General features: G+C 43.6%; 1 pseudogene; it reads left to right on the top strand.

Annotated features, from left to right (window-relative positions):
- The window catches only part of LOC119356552, a 22,689-nt pseudogene extending 6,984 nt beyond the window's left edge, over positions 1-15,705 (top strand).
- Positions 15,706-20,637: the final 4,932 nt, after the last annotated feature.

Genomic DNA, 20,637 nt, shown 5'->3' with positions numbered 1-20,637 from the left:
GTTTGATGAGGTAGAAGATGTGCTTCATTTGCTTCGATACGTCTCGTGTGTCGGCCACGGATGTATATATGGAGTGATTAGGCATGGTTAATCCAGATAATTTCAGGGTGTACACTCTTTCTTGCCAAATTAATGTGTCAGTCTGTTTTTCTATCTATATGAGGGTGTTCATTGTATCGATTTTTTCTTCTTATGACTGAAAAATAGATGATTAATTCTTCAGATAAATGTGTTTGTCCTCTTCAGTTTTGACAGCAGCCTTCACTGACGTTTAGAGGTATAGTTCTGGTCTTCTAGACCAGGAAATTATTTTGCTAAACAAGCAAAAAAAGGGGTTATCCAGGTTGTGTGTTGATTGCAATAGTTTTTAGTTTTACCCTTATGCTAGTTCAGTCATTTGTGGATGTGGATGGCCATGCTTGCGTGAGGAAAGGTCTGAGCACTAATGGTTATTGCATTGCAGATATGGGTTGGTTATGCTTTAGGCCGTGTGTGGCAGATGTGTGAAGTGGGTATGTGTGCGCTTCTGGGAGCGTTCAGTTAGGTACATTCTTATTGTTCTTTATACTGTTTTACTTACTTATGTCGTTCTAACCTGTTAGCTTTGGTCAAAGGTGTATAAAAGCATGTTAGTAACTGGTAATCTCTTTCTATTGCTTGTATGCATCATCACATTGATTCTGAAAGGGAGGGTCATTTAACTGGGTAAATATAATTTTATTTGTATGTTGTGGCTGCACTTTCTGGAAAGGAAGATCATCTAACTAGGGAAATAGAATTTTATTTTATGTTCTGACTACATTGCGAGTTCGTAGAGGAAGCTATCCTGATCTTTTTATTCAGATCTTTGTGTGTGTTGCGGTTTTCCTTGAAAGTGTTGGGCCTATGTTATTTTGTATGGGGCTAAGGTAACTCCAGTGGGAGAGCCGTGTTATGGGTGACCTCATTGCACGGTTCAGAGAACACTTTGTTGGTTGTTTCTGGAGACTGATGAAGGATCAAATTTGTTTGTCGTTGTGGAGGGCGAAGACCGCTACCCGGCTTGTTGCTACACGACAACACGCATCGGTCGTATCATAGTTTGTATTAATCTCAGAGCTATATGCTTACTTGTTTTGTTGTTTTTGGAGACTAATGAAGGATCAAATTTGTTCGTGATTCTGGAAGGGAGGATCATTTAACTGGGTAAATAGAATTTTATTTGTATGTTGTGCCTGCACTTTCTGGAAAGGAAGATCGTCTAACTAGGGAAATAGAATTTTATTTTATGTTCTGACTGCATTGCCAGTTCATAGAGGAAGCTATCCTGATCTTTTTATTCAGATCTTTGTGTGTGTTGTGGTTTTCCTTGAAAGTGTTGGGCCTATGTTATTTTGTACAGGGCTACGGTAACTCCAGTGGGAGAGCCGTGTTATGGATGACCTTATTGCACGGTTCAGAGAGCACTTTGTTGGTTGTTTCTAGAGATCATGAAGGATCAAATTTGTTCGTCGTTGTGGAGGGCAAAGACCGCTACCCTGCTTGTTGCTACACGACAACACGCATCAGTCATTTCATATTTTGTATTGATCTCAGAGCTACATGCTTACTTGTTTTGTTGTTTTTGGAGACTAATGAAGGATCAAATTTGTTCGTCGCTGTGGAGGGCGAACACCGCTACCGTGCTTGTGGCCACACGACAACACACATCGGTAGTGTCAATCAACCACATGATGTTTCTTGGGCATTTTCCCCTCTGCCTACATCTCTTTTACCTCAACAAATTCAAGAAATCAAGATCTCTAACCCTGCTTTTCTCCTTGATTTTTTAACTAACATATTTTATATGATGCCCAATTCTTTATTTGATGAATTATCTAGCTTATACTCAAGGATATTTTAAGATTGAGGCCACCGAGCATTTTTTTAACTAACATAATTCTTTATTTGATGAATTATATGAGTAGATTTTAAGACTGAGGCCACCGAGCATTGATTCTCAAGGAATTATCCATGCAGAATTGTAGGACTTATTTGTTGCTGATGCCTGATAATGAGTGAAAGCAGTTCCATTCTAGCTCTTAATTTGAAATCGGTGGGCCAAGATTATTTGCTGGTGGAGATCCAATAATCCAGATAATTTATCAAGGGCATCTCTCTGATTAGGTTAGTATTGTTTTCTTGATGAAAAATTCACATGCCAGATGATAGTGTCAAAAGATGATTGATTACCTTTTGACCAGTTATGATATTATTCTTCACTAAAAGAACATTTTTATAATATCATTAGAAAGTACTCCCTCCTTTCCTAAATATTTGTCTTTCTAGAGATTTGAACAAGTGACTACATACAGAGCAAAATGAGTGAATCTACACTCTAAAATATGTCTATATACATCCGTATGAGGTACTCCATTTGTAATATCTAAAAAGACAAATATTTAGGAACGGAGGAAGTATAAGTGTATATACTTGATATTTCAGTGATGAGCTCAGTGGTAAAGTTTTGCCAGCACACAACCTGGACATCCCCTTTTCTTGTATGGAAGTAAAATGGAGGCGCGTGAGGGGACTTCATTTTGACATTTTATATTTATGTATCCTTATGGATAGGTGAACCCTTGGTATAACAATGATGACTTCTACAAACTGATTGGGCATGGTTAATCCAGATATTTTCATGAGTACAATATTTTTTTCACCAAATCAATGTGTTAGTGTGTGTTCCTATCCAAAATAATACATAACTATAAAGTGTTACTCCTTAAATTTTCTCCTCACTTATATCCTTGATTTGTAGTGTGCCGCAGTCAGTTTCAGCCTTTTTTACTTTTCAGCTATATAGGAAAGAGCAGGTAGGATGATACTGCAATGTGAAGAAATAAATGTAAGCATCGGGCTTCACGATACTCCATAATAGGCTAATAGCTGAATGGCAAATCGTTCAATAGCATATATGTTTCTTACATGGCTGCATTATTTTGCTGTTTATTTTTTGGGTTTGCTATTTAACAGTCAAGTGTTTTTCAATTCGTCAACATTCAAATATGTGTCCGTCCGTTCTCGCGCGGAGATTCGTGCTGGTTTTCTTTTTTTCTTCGTGCTAGTGCCCTGTTTGATCCGGTTTGTTTTCTTTTACCGGGTTCGGTTTTTCTTTGTCTCAACCCGTAACCGTGCCCGTCCTATTGGTTTTTGTATTGTTTGAATTTTGGAGTGGGTGTCGTTCCCCTTTTGTTTGGTCATTCTGTTTCGATAAGGCCGAGGAGAGAGCTCGAGTGGCGGCGGATAGGAGGCGAGGAATAGCTCGAGCGGCGGTGAAGAGGAGGCGATTCATGGTGATTCTGAGCTATTCCATCGTTGGATTTTGATCTCTCCTCCCTTTTCTCTTCGTTCCCTGGCTGCCGAGGTTGGTTCCCCTTGTCTCTCACGTTCCCCGTCTTGTAGTTCCAGATCTAGGTGAGTTTCGTGGTCGTGGTTCGTGGATCGTCTGATTGCTGTTGTTCGTGGATCTGTGGTAGGTGCTGCCATGTTGTTCTAGTCCGCCCTTCGTAGTCCGCCCAATTTCTCCACTCCATTCTGCTCGCCTGAGTTGTGTAGGAGCTTGTAGTTGCGGGTTCTAGGTCTGTAGTTGTGTAGGAGCTTGTAGTTGTGGGTTCTAGGAGCTTTGTGGTTGGTTTGATTTAGTTTTGTTTTATTTTGTGTTGTAGATGGTGGAGGTACACATACTGGTAGTTGCAGCGGTTGATTTGCCTGGTAGTTGCAGTGATGTCTGTCCCCTTGCTGTTAGATGATAGTTGTAGTTGGCTGGTCATGATTCCCCCCTCCCCCCGGCAGCTGAGGTGTGTCTGAATGTGTTTCAGGAATCCCCCTCCCCCCGACTGGTGTTTTCCACTGAAATTTCTAGTCGAATTTCAGTTTCATTTATCTGTATTTTTAGTGTATTTTGTAGTCTATTATCAGTGTACTTACCTTGTAACTATGTAATTATTCTGTAATATCAGTGTATTTACAGTCTAATATCAGTGCATTTACTTTGTTACTTGCACTGTAATATCAATGTACTAACTATGTAAATACACTGTAAATCACAGTGTAATTTCAGTTTAATTTTACTCTGCAATCCTAGTGATTTCAACATGTGGTTAGTTAGTCATGTAAGTGGATCTCTCTGTATTGTAACTCAAAATTACCGTGGATCTTACCCATTTCAGTGTATAACTACTGTAATATGTTTCCAGAACCTTACTGTCCCCGCTTTCACAGTGTAATACTCCCATTTTACAATGCAATTCTCCCATATTTTTTTGTAGTTACTGTGTAATATGTTCTAGTAGTATGACTGTGTAATTTACAGTGTTATACTCCCATATTACAGTGTAATTCTCATAATTCTCCCATATTTGTAATTACTGTGTAATCTGTCCTAGTAGTACTGTGTAATTTACAGTGTAGTACTTCCAAATACTGCCAGAATTACAATGTAACTTTCCTATCAGAATTACTGTGTAATTTATCATCCAATTACAGTGTAATTTGTCGTATCAGCGTTGTGTAATTTTCCTTCTGATTCCAGTGTAAATCCTGATTACAGTGTGCTGAGATATGCAAGTTTTTTCAGTGTATTCATGCCATGGAATCACTGTGTAATTTGTCCTAGCGGTTACACATTAATTTAGCCCAACTACTCATGTATTTTACAATGTATATGCTCAGATTTACAGTGCATTATGCACTAGAATCATTGTCTAGTATGCCCAGATTTACAGTGTATTATGTCCATATTTACCTATTTTTTGTAGTGTAATGTTCATGCTTTAGCTCTGTAATTTTCCGGTTTAGATTTATGGGAAAGCTTCGGAAAGTCTCTCATCAGGATGTTTCGTTAGTGTCATCTTTTGAGAGTGCAGATCCTATCCGTGAACCATTCGTGCCTAATGACTTTGCGGAAGATGGATCATATCCAATGTATACGGTAGTTATTTTTTTCTGGTTATATTTTCTTTTTGAGTTTATGTAATCAGTTTATTTATTTTTGCTTGTTGTCTTTTTCCTTTTTAGGAACTTTCTGGTGATGAAGGAGCCTTTGACAAAGCTCTTTTCAAGTTCTATGTTAATCAAGTTGGTTATCTATTTTCTTTTTCTTGTTATTTGCTGTTTTATGTGTTGGTTATTTTCTCTTGTTGAGGTGACTTTCGGCTTTATGTTTTTTTAGAAAGTAAAATCACTGAAGAGGAAGTTATCATCTGCTGGTAGAAGAAATGTGGCTAGTCCTTTTCCTCTTGCCATGATGCTCTTGTTCAGTATTAGCTTGTTCATCTTATTATTTACTTTGTTGAGTGCACTCTTTGATATCTGTTTCCTTTTTGTTTGTTGTAGAGGCAGAAGCGGTCTACTGATTTCCCTACTTGTCCCTCCTTTTTCACTCATGCCCATCACCACTTTACAATATGTCTTTGCAATGACTGTTGTCTTTCTCATAAGGACTATGCAATCTTTGTACACTTCTTCGTCTTGCCGCACTTGTTGCACTTCATAGTTATCCTTGTCACCTCATTGTTCCTTTTTTGCTTGTTGTTCTTGATGCTGCTACTGTAGCCACCGAGAATCCAACAACTTTGGAGTAGAAATTGATATATTCCTGGCCTTCTTCCTTTTGTTTTGAACCGCATGCCTATGTGTGGCTTGAAGTTGCTGCTAGTGTTCATTAGATTGCCCTTTGATGCAGCCTCTTGCTCATTTTGCAGGAATCTCTCAATGTCTTCTTCGTCAAGGTATTCATTGCCATCTGGTTCATGTGAGTGCTCTGATTCTAGTATTTCTGTTTCTTCATTGTTCTGGCAACTGCTGTTTTCTCTTGTTGCTGCTGAACTAGGGTCATCGTCTTGAGCCACCTGCATTATTAGCAATTTGCTATTTTATTTCTTACTAGTTTTCAACTTCTATGGTATGTGTATTTGTACTGAATTTTGGTCTTTTACCTGTTCTAGATTCATGGCGCCAAAAAGGTCTGCATGCCAGGGGCTTTCTTCTGTTGCACCTTCTTCGGTTGGTGTAGTTTCAGTTTCCATTTCGTCAAATGTTTGCAGAATAGTACTAAAGCTGTAGGTAGCTCTCTTATTCTTGTCAGATCATGATAGTTTATCCAAAATTTTGTCACTTACTGTTATGAGTTTTGTTACTTGATGCACCTCCATTTGCTGAATGTACCTGTAAGAAACATGCTCATAAAATATAGTTCTTGTTGTATTATCACAACAAATGAAACCCATCTCTTTTCCAAGAAGTTGTAAAAGTAGTACTGTTTTCGTAAGAATATTTTTCTTACCTTGTATATAATGTCTGATTGTAGGAGCACAGTAAAAGAAAATGATTCCTGGAGTTTTTGTGTGTGTCAGATTTTGTTTTTCATGTACTCAGCATTCTCTTCTAAGTTTTTGACATCTAGTGGTACTTACATTTAGGATATGATCTTCCTGTGACATTGACAGTAGTTCGTCTTCTGTTATTGTCCTTGTCATGCTCCCCATCTGCATTTTTGGAAAGAAATGTCAATGTTAGTACAGCAAACATATGTATAGTCCAAAGGAATTACAGTGTAATTCCTGTAATCTCTAGTACAGTTCAAAGAATTTACACTGTGATTACTGTAATCTCTAGGGGGATTTCCCCATCTGCCGATGAATTACGGTATAATTCGGAAAGTTTCTACTAATGTAAAAATTGTGTTACATTCCATTTCCCTCTGTAATTCATTGGCATTTTTACATTGTAATTCGTTTTGAATTTTTACCCTGTACACTTTAACACTGTGAATTACTATAATTGCTATGGGATTTACATTGTAATTATTGTTGTATTGCGGTTTATTCCATAGGTAGTTTCAGTGTAAGTTGACAATTTTCACTGTAATTCATTGGCAGTTACACTATAGGTTTGTTACCATTTTAGGCAGTACCCAGTTTTTTAGTGTAAGTTGGCATGGTCTTGCTACTCGCCTGTCTATTGTCATTTTAGGCATAATGTATTGTTGCAGTGTAATTTCTTCATCTATGCAAGTTTTTTCTACTGCGATTGATCAACTATTTGCAGAGTATTAAGTTTTCTCTATTGTTGTTGTTTTTTATCCTGATATCTAGTTTCTCTGATCAGGTAGGCAGCCAACATGTTCATTTTGGCAGATATTTCCTTGTAAGAGAGGTGAAGTTGGTGAAGAAATGAAATACAAGGGGGTAGCAGTATATTTGTTCCTGACCTGTTGATCGTCCTGGGATTCCCAAAATTGTGTGGCTGTTGTACGTCCTTAGTTGCTCTTCTCCAGGTACACCTTCTTCTCCAGGTTCACACCCCTCTCCCATGGATGCCTTCCTGGCATGACTTTGATCTGCAATTTCTTATTCTCCCTTCCCTTCTTCCATGGCCGCCAGCCCTAATTTTGTTTATGTGTGTTGTGTGTTCCGTGAGATTTATGTTGTTATGCAGGAGGGGTGGAGAGGGGTTTCCCTTCCTTTTTCATACGTAGCAAGTTGATGGCAAGCAGGGAAGTTGCAGCCAGTTGTTAGCTGTGGTCCACCGAGGGTTTGGTCGGCTGGATTGTTGGAAAACCGGGTCAGGGTTTTGCCCGCCCCGTTTTTGCTTAAATACAGAAAATAAAGTAGCTGATGGGAGGGTTTTGGGACATACATGTGTCATCTGTTCATTTGCTACAAAATTTGAATATTGGCAAATTGAAAAACAGTCAAATGTCAACTAGACAATCCTTATTTTTTAAGGCGTAGATCCCGTTGGAACTTCTGTTGGTGTTAGAGGACATTAATTATGGTCGGTGGCCTCAATCTTAAAATCTACAAACAATACGACCAAATGCAACAATACATACGCTAGGATTCAGAGGACATTAATTATGGTTGGGTCTGCTGCAGATTATATAGTCTGCTCCTAAAATTTCAAGGTTATATAGTCAAGGACATTAATTCTCGCTTTTGAATTGCATTAAGAGTCCGATGGCTCATACAACTTGATTCGTCGATGCATTTCATTACGTGATAACATGTGTGAATCATGCATAGAGCTAATTAATCCCGCTGTTACTCTAGATTTATTATTCATGTTCCATCAGGTAAGCAATATGCAAGAATTGAGCCGAATTATACCGAGATGAAGTTTACATTCAACACCTGCTTTTGGATTTTCCTTCGTATATATTTTTAGGGAGATGATTAAGCATGGTCGGCAGGATAATAATGAGCTAACCGACAGTAATAGATCGCAGCCGAAATTTAAAAAGTAGACTTAACTCGTGACTGAAGAACCGCAGCAACGCGTCCGTCACACTCTCGTATCTACTCCCTTCGTCCCATAATATAAAAGCGTTTTTAACACTATACTAGTGTAAAAACGCTCTTATATTATGGGAGAGAGGGAGTAGTTGAACTCTACAACAAAACCCTGCTTTTGCTCGCTTAGTGATGTAATAACAAAGATCTGAGCAAGAATTTCGTGCAGCTACTCATGCTGATTTCAGTTTGATTGATTGGTTCGCGCTGCAGTGGGAGGCGTCGAGCAGAGAGCGCACGGCGCCGCGTCGTGGCTCCAGGCCGCCGCGGTGAAACTGGAGCGCGCGTGTGACATGCCGGGGCTGGACGTGACCACGCCGCTGGCGACCGTGCCGCTGGCAAACCCGACGCCGATGCCGGAGGCGACCGTGGCGCCGACGCTGGCGCATCCGGCGGCCGCGGCTGGCGCGGGGAGTTGGTGCGTGGCGAGCCCGAGCGCGGGCGCGGCGGCGCTGGACTACGCGTGCGGGCAGGGCGCGGACTGCTCACCCATCCAGCCCGGCGGGAGCTGCGCCGACCCGGACACCGTGCGCGACCACGCCTCCTACGCCTTCAACTCTTTTTTTTCGAAAAGGACCGCTTTATTACTTAAAGGATTTAAGAATTATACCCGGCCTCTGCATAATTAAGATGCACACAGCCAAATAAGATCCTCTCACATAAAATAAAAATAAAGAGGCGAATTACAACGAAACATGTAGAGTCTGTATAACGCCTAATGTGGAGGGGGGCCAATCCTTAGATCATGCTGTCACCCATGTTGGGTAAAAGTATCCCTCGCCGTAGCCTCCAATCGTGTACACACCTCCGTAAACAAGTCTCGATTCTCCACACGTTGTAAAGAGGACCATAAATGAAGAGTCTCGGTACATCTATAGATAACCTGCAACAGAGAAGTACTTTTATCGTTAAAAACCTTATCATTTCTACATAGCCAAAGCGACCAAATAATGGCAAGCGCTCCCACCCTGAGAAGAGTTCTAAACATGTGGTCAATCCCATGTAACCAGTTGCCAAATACATTAGCAACACTACAGGGAGAATACAAGCCAGAAGCTATTTGGATGACTGACCATATAGAACGAGTCAATTTGCATTGGAAGAATAAATGTTTTATTGTCTCCCCATGGTGACAAAATACACATTGCGGGCTTCTATGCCAATTCCTCTTAATAAGGTTATCTTTAGTAAGAATGACTCCGCGACGAAGATACCATGCAAAGATTTTATTCTTAAGAGGTATCTTCATCTTCCAGATCTTCTTATTATAAACAACTGGCACATCGGACTGGATTAACACTCTATACATAGAATCCACTGAGAATTGTCCATTTCCATGGAGGTTCCATCGGAATACATCAGACCCATGTGACAATTGCACCGTGGACAACCGTTGGAGCAGGATATTCCACGAATGGAGTCTGGGTCCAATTAAGTCTCTTCTGAACGTCACATTTGGCGAAAATGATTCCATTACCGTGGCGATAGTACCACCTTTGTGGCGCACAATGTTGTATAGAGCCGGATATTGTTCCCGGAGTGTGGCATTTCCTAGCCACTTGTTCTCCCAGAATCTAATTTCCGAGCCGTCCTTAATCGAGAAGAATCCATAGCAGAAGAAATATTTCTTCGTAGCCATTAGACCTGCCCAAAAGTGGGAATCCCCAGGCTTCCAATATACTTGGGATACCGCCTTGAAACCCACATATTTCCTCCTTAGGAGGGTTTGCCATACACCATCTTCCGTTACTAATTTAAACAACCATTTGCCGAGGAGGGCCCTATTCTTAACCTCAAGGTCATGAATGCCCAACCCGCCTTGGTCTTTGGGACGGCAAACCACACTCCATTTAGCCAGTCGATATTTCTTTCTCTCGCTATCTCCTTGCCAAAAAAATCTTGATCGGAAGTAATCCAATCTATATAAAACTCCTTTCGGTAACTGGAAGAAGGAAATCATATATAGTACCATATTACTAAGTACTGAATTTATGAGGACCAATCTTCCACCCAGAGACAGCAGTTTACCTTTCCAACTGCTAAGTCTTTTTTGCAGTCTCTCCTCAATGTGTTTCCATTCAGCATTTGTGAGTCTCCTATAATGTATCGGTATCCCCAAATATGTGATCGGAAACTGACCCAACCCGCATCCGAACAGTTCAGCGTATAGGTGGGCCTCGTCTTGAGCCTCGCGAAGCAAAACAATTCACTTTTATGAAAATTGATCTTTAGACCCGAGAGTTGCTCGAATGCTGATAAAATCAGTTTCAGATTTCTTGCTTTCTCGAGGTCATGATCCATGAAGAGAATCGTATCATCAGCATATTGAAGTATAGAGAGACCACCATCAACTAGATGATTTACTACCCCATCAATTTGGCCATCAACCTTGGCACGCTCAATCATGACCACTAGCATATCCGCCACTATATTGAATAGCATGGGCGATATCGAGTCACCCTGTCGCAATCCCTTCTTCGTTTGGAAATAGTGTCCAACGTCATCATTGACCTTAATGGCAACACTACCTCCAGAAACGAAGCTATGGATCATCGCGCGCCACTCTGCAGAAAATCCTTTCATTCTGAGAGTTTGTTGAAGAAAATGCCACTTGACTTTGTCATAAGCCTTTTCAAAGTCTATTTTGAGTACCACCCCATTTAACTTTTTCCGGTGTAATTCATGGACTGTTTCATGAAGGATAACAACTCCATCTAGGATGTGTCTGCCTTGCATAAAAGCTGTCTGTGAAGGCCGAACCACATGTTCAGCAACGAAATTCAGCCTAATAGTCGCAACCTTCGTGAATATTTTAAAACTAACATTAAGGAGGCAAATAGGTCTATATTGTTGTATCCTTTCAGCCTCATTAACCTTAGGTAATAAAATAATCTCACCGAAGTTTAAGCGAAACAATTCTAGTTGGCCAGCATGTAGGTCAGTAAACAAAAGTAGGAGATCCGGTTTGATGACTTCCCAGAATTTCTGATAGAACTCAGCGGGAAAACCATCCGGACCCGGGGCTTTGTTATACTCCATTAGGAAAACCGCCTTTCTAACTTCCTCCTCGGAGTATGGGGCTGTTAGAAGGTTGTTTTCCTCATCAGAGACCTGAGGGATGTCATCTGTTCGGGTCTCATCCATCGAGAAGTTTCCTTCCTCTGGGCTCCGAACAGATTTTTATAATAATTAGTGATATAAGATTTAAGTTGCTCATGCCCCTCAATCACTCCCTCATCCTGTTGTAGGGAATGAATAATTTTCTTCCGGTGTCTGCCATTGGCGACTCCATGGAAATATCTAGTATTCGAATCACCTTTCAGGATAAATTGAGAGTTAGAATATTGGTACCATTTGAGTTCCTCTTCACGCAGCATATTAGCTATCTGTGCATTCGAATGATTCTTGAGTTCGATTTCATGCTCAGATAGAGGTCTAACCTCTGCTAAAGCTTCTAATTCATCAATGATAGATGAAAGACGAAGCTTCTCCTTTTTGAGGATACCCACTGTATGCCTGGCCCAACCACCAAGGAATTTACGTAATGCACGCATTTTGTTATTCCATCTGTGTATTGGGGTAGGCCCGACGACTGGTTTCTCGCACACCTCCTTGACCATGTCATGGAAGCCATCCTGAAGCAACCACCCAAGTTCGAACTTGAACTTGCGTCTATATTGTGGTCGTGGCAACCCAGTAGTTAGAAGAATGGGTGCGTGGTCTGGTATAGCCTCGATACGAGGTAGAGCACGAACAGAAACCATAGGAAATTTTGATTCCCAGTCGGTATCCATTAAAACACGATCTAGTTTCTCATATGTCGGTTTCGGAAAACTGTTCGCCCACATGAATTGTCTTCCAATCATAGAAACCTCTCGCAAATCTAGACTGTCGATGACAACATTGAAAAGGAAAGGCCAATGATTATCGAACCTACCACGGCTTTTCTCATTTGGAAATCGAAGCAAGTTGAAATCCCCACCTATAAGAATAGGATAGGGATTATCTTTCGCCAGATTAACCAATTCACGAAGAAAATCGGCCTTGAACTCATCCTGGGCTGCCCCATACACGGCGACGAGGGTCCATGTGAAGTTGTCGGCCTTGCTGCGAATATGGAGTTTAACGTGAAACTCACCATTCGAACTAGCCAAAACATCCATAGTTCCTGTATTTACGCCAAGTAAAATGCCCCCAGAATGACCTCTAGGCGGTCGCGAAACCCAAGTAAAGTCTATCCCGCCAGAAAGACGGTTAAGCAGACTTACTGAGAAATCACGTCTCCCCGTTTCAGAGATAGCCAAAAATCAAAATTGTATTCCCTATTACATTCTGCAATGAATAAATGTTTAGCCAAGTCACGAAGACCTCTGCTATTAAAAAACATTTCATTCATGAGGAAACAATGGGAGATTTAGAACACTTTGCCCTCTTATGGGACTTACTATCTTTTTTGAACGTGCGGTCTTTGATTTACGTCCGGATGATGTAAGCTCAATCAATGAACTAAGCCCGGGTTCATCTAGACCCACGTCCGAAACCGCCCCTACTAAATGAGAGAGTAGCTGACCATCTGATGTGGCATGCAACTCCTCCTCATCAGTACGGGAGACATAAGACTTGCTAGAAATACGTGGAGTAACTTTTAATCGATCATATTCCAAATGTTTCAAAGCGTTAGTCGAAATAGAAATCTCCTTCTGATTCTTTCCAATACTAACACCCACATTATTCAACTTAGAAATGATGGTGGTATTGGAAAAGGCTAAAAAGGATTTGGATGACGACATAATACCTCGATTGTCAAGGTTGTGTGCTGCTTTACGCCGCATAGCCTTGGTTAAGGAGTCCTCATACGTGTCCATAGAACCATCTTCGGCAACCGTATGCCGACAACTTCGGCGTGTAGGAGTCAACCCCAATTGTGGTCGTGGCGCTGGCTCTACTGCTGAAGGAGGGGATGATGGTGAAGTAGCAACCCCCTCCCCGAGAGTCTCAACCGCCGGCTCTAGCGACGAGGCCGCCGTTAGAAGCGTGTTAGGGACCGGCGTTACCTCGGGCGATGGTTGTTGCGAGTGCGTGGCTGCCGACGGAGGGGATGATGGTGGTGTAGAAATCCCATCTCCAACAGCAAGCGTCGAAGACGTGAATGTTGGTGTCGTAATGGTCGGTGTAGAAGAGGTCATCGTTGTTGATGATGAAGCGGCTCTGCACGGCTCCACCAGCTCCTGAACAGGGACGGTCGGGTCGGGGACGCAGCCTCCCAGGACCGGACCTTCCAAACCAACTATCGTGTCCGCCACCTGGACGCTTGTCGGCTGGGCGGGTGCAACCCGCGTGCTGCCCAGGTGCTCGGTTGGCTGGAGTGGCATCAGCCCGAGCGCATGCATGTGGGACGGCTGGGTGTTTCCCAGCTGCTCGGTCGACTGGAATGGCACCGGACGTAGTGCATGCATATGAGAAGGCTGGACATGCACGTCCTTTGTATTACCCATCAGCTTGTACTGCATGGTTGGCATCTGTCCAGTTGCATGTATGTGTGACCGATCCTTCGTGTCCTCTCACGGCCGAGACGCCATTGGATAGTCCGACCACAAGACCTTCATACGCCGACGTAGATAAGCCCATGTAAAATCATGCAACGTGGTCCCACCCCTTGACTCAACAGGATTTTGAATCGGCGCCGATCGCGTCTCCGTTAATCCCGCTGATCTGGGCGGGGTCGCTACTGGGCGTGGCGGAGACGCCGCAACAGCCACGAAGGAGCGGACTACGCCGGCAACAGGAGTTGAAGACATCGTTGGCAGGGGGGACGTTGACGATGAGGTCGCTGTCGACTTGGACGAAACTGGCGGCCGAGACGCCATTGGGTAGCCCGACCACAAGGCCTTCATACGCCGATGTAGATATGCCCATGTAAAATTATGCAATATGGGTCCACCCGTTGACTCAGCAGCATTTTGAATAGGCGTTGATCGTGTCTCCGTCAATCCCGCCGATCTGGGCGACAGAGCCAGCGCTGGAGAGCCACCGCGAACCACTGCGGGCACGTGCTTGGCCGCAGCCAAGAACTGGCCCAACACGGGCGGCGGCGTGATCCGGCGCGGCGGCAGGGGGCCTCTCCATGCGCCCATCTGAGGAGCGCGTGACACCCTCAAGCCAGACGCCGAGGATGGAGTTCTCCTGCGTGGCGATGTAGTCGTCGTTGATCCAATTGGTGGTGTATCCCTTGACTGATCCTTCGTCCCATCTTCCATGGCATCGATCTGAATCCTGCAAGACATCAACTCCATACCTGCGTGGCCTGAGGTAGTCTCCGACGGTGAGGACGATTGTCTCTCCCAGAACCGCGACGCCGGGGTTGGAAACCCGGCATCCTTCCAAAATTCCTGCACGATCTCAGCCTCCGTCTTCCTTCTCCGGCGAACCACTTGGGTCCACTCTGTAGATATCTCATCATCAGCTAGCACATCCATCGCCATCCTGATCCCAACGGCCGGCCCGCCCTTCTCATCGGAAGATCCATAATCCGAGCCGAGGCATGAGAACCGAGATCCACTGGAACCCCCTGGCTTGTAGGACGACGCCGGTGAGGGCACGGTAGGCCGGATCGCCAGCGTTAGGCGGCGCCCGCGAGTCTCCATCCCACCCCGAGCAGCGTGGGTTAGCGATCTGGAGGACCTGGCTGTAGTGTTCGTACGGAGGCAGGGAGCGAGCGGAAGGGTTGGGATCGGGTGCTCAGGAGATCGGGAGGGTTGGGATCGGGGTGCAGTTCGATCTGGAGGGAGCGAGCGGGAGGATAGGCTGCGGAGGCGGCGCCGGCCACAACGATCGCTTTCGCCTGGCTTTCGATCTCTCAAAACCTAAAAAAATCTTCGAAGAACCCCGTCCAGACCAGCTGCTGACTTCGCCGGCGCCGCCATCCTCACCAGCACCGATCCCAGCACCACCTCCTGCAAGTACCCATCCACCAGGTTGGTAACCATCAATTCCTAACTAAGCCGCCGTCTTCCCTTTTCTTTGTCTGATCGGAGCGACGACTGGCATGCATGCAGCACCGGTGCATCCATCCTGAACACGACGAATCCGGTGACCCCGGTGGCCCCGATGTTCGGATCCCCTCCCGGGGGCTCCTACAACTCCCCTCCTGGTCCTGGCGGCTACTACAACTCCCCTCCTCTCTACGGGTCCATGTCGCCTCCGGACTACGGCGGCAGCATCAGCTCCGCCACGGCGATGATGCCGGGCAGCAAGAGCACGACGGCCGTCACAACGTCGCTGACGTGCCTCCTCGTCACGACGATGTCCCTCGGCCTGCACAAGTAAGAAGCGAAGTTCACATGCTTTTTACTCGCGCGCAAGTGCACTTGGAGGCCAGAATGAACCGAAGAGGATTCAGATGAACAGGCACCAATTACATCCAGAAAACAGGGGAGGCGCCATGACAGAAGCAGAGTAGCAAATGGGCAATGGCCGCCGGGCAGGCTGGTAGTAGTCAGTCAGTGTTGCAAATATTTGTAGCTGTAGTCAGTGTCAGCGAGTTTTGGCGTATGTTTCAGATGGAATGTTTGTACTTGCATGACATATTTCTCCATTGTGGAGGAGAAAATTATATCTTGTATAAACCATGTTTTGGCTTGCCAAGTATTGGCAATGCCAAATATTACCATCGAACCAATTATCCTCATAGAATGTATGAGATGTCAACAATATTTATTTTGTGTGGTTAAGATTTGTACTTGATCGAGCTTCAAGCCAATCACACACATGTTATATGGCTTTATTTTTATTTTTAGGGTTTTTATCAGTTTTGCCACCGGCTGTCTAACGCTACTCAGTTTTGGCACTAAACATTTTCACTACTCAAAAATGCCACTATTCTATTAGATCAAGCTCAAAAAGACCATTTTTCACCGTTACCGTTTGGTCAATAAACGTTGACTGAAGTTAGATGACGAAACTACCCCTATCCCATTTGTAAGGAGCGCATGAGAAAAAGAGAACAAAACTTGGGAGGCTGGGGATTTGAACCCAAGACCACAGGGCACCAAGTGCGCGAGCTAACCAACTAAGCTAAGGAGATGTTCTAATGTAGAAGCAGATATATCCCTTATATGTTCATATGCAATAATATTCCAACACAGCAATGTCTCGTATATTTTCTTGTTGCTAGCTAATTGGACTTGGGTTTGAAAGTTAGTATGGACAACACATCTGCATGAGCGGCTGGCCGGCTGGAAGAATCTGTCTGGTACCAGTAGACATAAACAAATGAGGCAGACCGCCATGTCCAATTTTTTTGACGGTCACATACTAATTGACAGAAACAACACATATGACAGCACGATCACATGGTATTCTAATTTTCTCTGAAAATTTCAGCATGATTGCTGCCCATTTTTCTGAAAACGACACAAACACAAAGTGGTTCACAGACATAAATAAGGTTCGAAATATCAACTTGTTGTTTTTTCAGCACACACAAATCAGGTTCACAAACATAAATAAGGTTCAGTAACATCCACTCGTTGGTCGAAATATAAAGGTCCAAGTTCTCAAACATGCATAAGGTTGAAAGGAAATATGTCCAGGTTCTCAAGCAAAAGGTCACGATCACACAAACTTCACATATGTAGCTTCTTTTTGCTTCTTGTGTTTTTAGCAGGACTGTCTAGTAGTTCCGCATTTGCAATCCGAATATGCATGGGAGACGAAACAAATCCACTTGCAGGTCCATCGGTTGTGGTACAAACTTCATTTTGCATGTCCTTCCTTTTCCTAGCACTTGTTTTCTTCACACTTGTTTTCTTCACAATTTTCTTTGAGTTGTACAGAAGTTAGTCATGTAGCAAAAAGGAATGAAAATAGATGTTGAAAATACATATAGAAAAGCACATGTTCTTTTGATGTTACCTAGCAGAACTTGCAACCATTGATAGTTCAGGGTCGCCTTCTCCTGCCACAAAAGGGGCTTCCCTAGCTTGGAGGTCAGCCTCATCTTCTCCAAATGCTGGGTCAACTGGATTTGTGCACAATCTGGCAATGTGCCCAAAGCCTCCGCATCGCTTGCACTTCCTTTTCCTAGCGCCCACGCCAGCACCTTCAGCACTAGATCTAATTCTAGTCTTCCTTGGTCGGCCTTTTGGCCTCCTCAACACTGGAGCATGTAGTTTGAAGCCAGGGTCAACAATGTCCCATTGTTGCTTGCCTACCATTGCAGGTATCTTGTCCGCATACGCAGCCTTAAATTTTGCAACGGAGTAGAACTCATGTACATATGGTTCAATTTCTGATACTGGACCTCGTAGTGAAGTAATAAAGTACAAGGCATGGATACATGGCAAACCCTTGACCTGCCATTGCCTGCAGCTACATGTTTCCTTTGCGATGTCAACACGGTACCTCCATTCCCTATTCTCTTTGTCCACTGCAGTAATTTCTGCCTCAACATCACTGCGTCTAATTACCATCATCTTCAGCCCTGAAAAGAACACAAAACATTAATTATTGAATTGAGTTGTTATGAAATTAATCAATTGAAAGAGTACAAGATATTTACCTTTGGATTTGGCATGCAGTGCCTTTATCACACTTGGTATTATGAGATGGCCAAGCCATTTTTCTAATGCTATCCTCATCCGCAGATCAAACTTCTCCATTATCATCTGCCTAATCTTGTCCAACATGTCGACAATAAGAAGAGACTTAACTTTTCTGACTTTGCTATTAAATGACTCTACGAGGTTGTTATTGACGTAGTCAACCTTTCATATTTCATTGAACTTGCTTCTATACCATATCTTTGTGTGGTGTTCAGCCATATATTTTTGGACACTCTTCTTAGCAAGGATCTGTTTCATATGCCAGTTGTGCTTTCTAGAGCTGAAAGTTAAGCTTGCAGCCCAAAGATTATCATCATAGACCTTGCCCTTGAATTTTTTTTTGAAAATTTGCAGCAAGATGCCTCATACACTCCCTATGCTCCACTCCATGCCACACTTGTTCTACCGCTGTCTCTAAACCTTTGCAAGCGTCAGTGTGTATGACTAGTCCTTCAGGATGCCCAATAAGCCCACGCAGATTTTGAAGAAACCAAGCCCAACTTTCAGATGATTCTGTCTCTAGCACCCCATATGCAACTGGGTAAAGCCAATTACGGCCATCAATGGCACAAGTAGAAGCTAGTTGCCCTTTGAATCTCCCATTTAGTGCAGTTGAGTCTACGGCCAAGTATGGTCGACATCCATTTAAAAAGCCTTGCCAACATACCTTGAATGAAACAAACACCCTCCTAAAGCATTCCTTCTCCCTCACTTTTCCTTTGATCTTGTACTGCACAGTTTCTTTGTCTATTTCCACTACACTACCAGGAGAACACTTCTCCACCTCAGCCTTGAAACTATAGAGACGATGGAAGCTATCTTCCCATTTTCCACTAATCATATCCATTGTTTTGTCCTTACCACGAGATACACACATGTATGGCACCGTGAAGTGGTACTTCTCATGGATCTTCTCTTGAAGAGCAGTAGGGCCAATATCTGGGTTCTTTCTCACCCACTCCAGCACAACATCAGCAACCCACCTGCTCTTTGCCGGCTTGAACTTCTCACTTCTCAGCTTAGTTGGGCATGTATGAGAGAAAGGACACACCTTGATCTGTAGGAAACAACAAAATCAGTTAGTATGTTAAACTTGCCACATTTGTATAGTTACCAGTTCCACAAAATAAAGGGTACAATAAACAAATCAATTAGATGTGAGCAAGTTATACCTGAAATATTGTGCTATTCCTCATATAAGAGCCATGAATTCTCCACTTACACCTCTTATATGCACAACTTGCTCTCAGCCTCTTAGAATCACTCTTTTCGACTGTATAGTCAAATTCATGTTTAATTGCAAACGTAGAAAGTGCATTCTTGCAGTCCAACAAAAAGGGGAATACCGAGCCTTCTGCAAATAATGGATTCTCCTTGTTATATACTACAACAGGTCTGTCCTCCTCCTCCTCTTCCTCTTCATCAACTAAACCCATGTCTCTATTCTCTTCTTCCTCTTCAGTGTCAGTGGATTCATATGATGGAGGATTATCTTCCTCTTCTATATCTGCTGAATCATCTTCTTTGGTAGACTTCTTGACTAAGTCTGGATACTGCCGCTCATCATCATTATCCGAGAGAATAGCATCATCAGGTATAGCATCATCGGTTATGTCTCTATTAGCATCATCAACACTATTAGACTGCCTGACTCCCTGTATGTTGACTGTATCAACATCAACTGCCTGACTCCCTGTATGTTGACTCTCACTGTAACAAGGTTGTGTAGGTGGATTATGGCTAGGTGTGCTAGGAGTTTGGGATTTTTGAAGAACCTCAATTTGCATAGATATTTTCTTTGAATCTTGATGTTTTCCAAACATCAAAGCTGCATCATCATCACATACAACAACAACCCATTTATTATGCTCCCTGTCGTAGTACTTCAACTCAACGTAATCACGCCATCCCCATGGATAGGTATCACACAGTTTGTGCAGCAATGTTTTGTGTGTGATACTAGGTTCTACGAATAGATGAAAATCAAAGCCGCCAACATATTGCTTGAGACCATCGCTATTCTCACGGCTTGTTTCCATCCTAACTATCAGCATACAAGCAGTATCCGCATCCATCCTGACCATCAGGAACACAAGTACCAAATTGCACGCGATTATCAGTAAGGCAAAGTCAGCTACTACATATTATACGTACAAATTTCGACCTCTACAAGTTATGAACCACACACGCACACTGAGAATTAGTACACTCACAATGCAGGAATTTCAGAGCCTATGTCATGCTGGGCGTCCTGTGGCTGAGGCAACCCTCTGTTTCGGTTGTGCTGTTCGTCGCCATTGCCGTGGAACAACTGCCCTTCAAGACTTGGGAGGAGCTACGGAGTATGGCGGGAGAAGCGCCGGAGCTGCTTGCCTCCGGTGGCGGTGCCTGGCGGGAGGAAGAGCCGAAGCTGCGGTGGGTGGCGGCACTCGGCGGGAGGCGCCGGAGCTGCGGTGAGTGGGGGCGCGCCGGAGCTGGGCGGGCAGCCCGGCGACCGGCGGTGCCAGGAGAGGAGTTTGGCAGGCGGCGGCGGTGGCTGGGGATATTTGGTTCCGATCCGGCTGGGGAAACTGCCACGAACAAATCGGTAAAAGATTAGATAAGGGTTCTGTTTAGTTAGGTTTGGATATCTGTATATGAAATATATATCTCCTAACAAAACTAAGTGCTTCCGAGGGTTAGTTGGTTAGCTCACTAGATGTGCAGCCTGTGGTCTCCGCTTC

Source organism: Triticum dicoccoides, chromosome 1A (assembly GCF_002162155.2).
Source record: "Triticum dicoccoides isolate Atlit2015 ecotype Zavitan chromosome 1A, WEW_v2.0, whole genome shotgun sequence".
Taxonomy (NCBI): Eukaryota; Viridiplantae; Streptophyta; class Magnoliopsida; order Poales; family Poaceae; genus Triticum; species Triticum dicoccoides.
This window is presented reverse-complemented; position numbering and strand designations above follow the sequence as displayed.